This window comes from Microtus ochrogaster, unplaced genomic scaffold (assembly GCF_000317375.1).
Source record: "Microtus ochrogaster isolate Prairie Vole_2 unplaced genomic scaffold, MicOch1.0 UNK106, whole genome shotgun sequence".
Lineage (NCBI taxonomy): Eukaryota > Metazoa > Chordata > Mammalia > Rodentia > Cricetidae > Microtus > Microtus ochrogaster.
Window position 1 is genome coordinate 989568 of NW_004949204.1, and position 3058 is coordinate 992625.

A 3058-nucleotide genomic window follows, 5' to 3' on the forward strand; every position below is an offset into this window, starting at 1 on the left:
GTTGCTCCTGTACCAGCTATTCTAAAGCTGAAGTTTTTCTTTTGTTAAAGGCCATTGCTTAAGCCATATAGGTTTCTTAGGGCCATTGGTACCTCTAAGAGTTCACCAGTTTTTGTTGTATGTTTTTGTACACCGTGAATGTTTGGAGAATGTTTTTTTATAGTAACTCATAATATCCTTCCCAGAAACAGAGACTGCAAGAATGTTAATCTGGGTATTCCATTGTTGTAGCAGATCTCAACCGTATAGATTCACTGCTATACGAGCCACATATGGTCTCAGCCTTCCTCTCTGTCCTTCTAGCCCTATGCATCCAACCCTCTTTTGCTTTTTTACCTGACATAGGGTTCCAATTCCTAGGAATTGAACATCCTCACCCTGAAGAGGCCAATTTGGATGCCAAGATTCTGGAGTAATAATAGTCACATCTGCAGCCATGTATAATAATCCTTCAATTATAATGTTATTTATTCGTCCTCTCTGTTATCCTGGCCTTCCTTGTCACCTGGCAGGGTAAACCCAAACAGTAGCCTGTCTCTTTAAGAGACAAGCTCCACCCACTCCTAATCTCTTCCTTCCTACAAAAAGGCAACCTGTTCCAGGCCCCCCTTCCCACCCTTTTTTTTTTAAAAGAGGCAACTCTCTGTTTCTCTGTCTCTCCCCCTTCTCTCTCCTCCTCCCTCTCTCTCTCTGTCTCTGTATCGTTTCCTTCCTTTTCCCCTGCTCTCCTAATACCCTCTTCCTAAATAAAAATGCTTCCCAAGCTTTCTTTGCATGGAATATTCTGTTTCCCCACCCATGTTCCTCACATGCCATGGGACCTGCAAAGATTCCAACTTGTTCTGTAATCTTTCTCATTTTTGGTCTTTGATCATTTTTAGAATTCTGGCAAATTATGTACTTTCTATTTTCTATTGGTATTTTTGATTCATTCTCCATGGTTATTGTATTATTCAGAACAGTGTGGTTTTTTGTTTGTTTTTTACAACAGGCACTGGGTTTTCTAATTTTCTTGGGGAGGCGTGTCTTCCACAGTAACTAGGAATGACTGGACCACTTTCAGCCTGGGAGCCTGTGAGAGCCCCCCCCCCCAAGGAGTTTCATGGTGGTGATGGGTTGCCTTGTTTCTCTTTTTGATCTACATTCATTGGTCCATTGTTGGCCTTTACAGCATCTTCTGCATAATCCAGAAAGTTGGGGACTTCTATTTGGGTGATTCACAGAAGAAACATTATTTCTATGAATGCCCTGTCTACAATCCCTTCTCAGATGGCCTATTCTACCACAATTAAAACAATTTGTGTGTGTATATATACATGTATATATACATGTATATATACTCTTTCTATATAGCCCAGGATCTACTGAAACTCACTATGTAGACTAGGCTGGTCTCATATTTAGAGATCTGTCTGCCTCTGCTTCCCAAGTGCTGGGGTTAAGACTTACACCACCACACCCTGCTGTAGGATGAAGTCTTAACTACTGAGTCATCTTTCCAGCCCCTATACAATACTTTCTATAACACCATTTTTTAACTTTATCAATAAAGTATTACATTTCCCAAATATATCCATATTTAATTAATAACTACCATTGGACAATGAAATGATTTCTAACTAAATATTAGTAGCAGTTAATATTCTGTTGTATCTTGCCTGTTCGTGAAATGATGATTTGGGGGGAAATACAGGTATTGCATTGATATGTTAGATTTTATATAGAAGCTTTATTAAGACAGTGTTCTGCTGGGCAGGAACTGAAACGAGACGGCTGGGTGACAAAATGGAAGAGCACTTACTACATATCCACTTGTGCCTTTTGAACTTTCTGCTCTTTATATATTTGTATTTATAAAATGGAATAGGGCTGGGAAGGGTTCACTAGTAAAAGGCTTGCCTAACCTTATAAGACTGTTTGATGAAAGCATGTATCATGAAAAAAAAATGGGGGAGGCAGGGAGAAAGGAAGAAAAAATGGAGCAGAGAAGGAACTAGTTAACAAATGAATACTTTCCTGAGTGATTGGAGGTTGTAGAGCTGCTCAGAGATCAAGTGCTTCACCTAGCATGCTCAAGACCCTGCGTTACATTTCTAGCACAAAAAGAAAAACTTTATGTGTACAACACACTTGCTTGTTTCCTCTTACTTATTTACTTACTTACTTTATTTATTTATTTATTTATTGCCTGCCTCTGCCTCCCAAGGGCTAGAATTAAAGGTATGTGCCACCACTGCCTGACCTTCCTCTTTCTTTTTTAGACAGAATCTCACTGTGTAGTCCTGGCTGGCCTGGTAGTTACTATGTAGATCAGGCTGGCCAGGGACATATAGTGATCTATCTGCCTGCCTATTTCTCCCAAGAGCTAGGATGAAAGGTGTATGTCACCAGGCCAAGGCAAGGCTTAAACTTAATGTTATGACACCTCAGTCTCCCAAGTGCTGGCATAATAGCCCACTCCAGCTTCAACTTGATGTTTTGATATATGTATATATTGATCACCACAATCAAGCTATCTGGTAAATTTTTGGTGAGGGTGGTTATACTGATCCAGATAGTCAAACTATATACAATGAACACATTTTGTTCCTATGCCATACAGCAGCCTTGAATACTTGGAACAACATTCAAGAACTAGGAAAAAGAATTTAAGCGTGTACTAAGGTTATACAAGGCCCAAGAGAACCATTTAGTGACTTTTTGTAAAGATTAACTAAAGCTGTACAAATAGGAGTAGCAGATCCAGAAGCTAGACGAGTACTCATTGAATCACTGGCTTTTGAAAATGCTAATATAGAATGCAAAAAGATACACTGGCCCTTAAAAATCAGATCAGCACCAATGGACGAATGTATTCTACACACAATCCATCTGAGTCCTTTGACGATAACACTAAGACTTGGGGAGGAAAAACAATTTTCAAAGGTATGAAAAGACATCAAAATACCAATTGTAGCCGGGCGGTGGTGGCGCACGCCTTTAAACCCAGCACTCAGGAGGCAGAGGCAGGCGGATCTCTGTGAGTTCGAGACCAGCCTGGTCTACAAGAGCTAGTTCC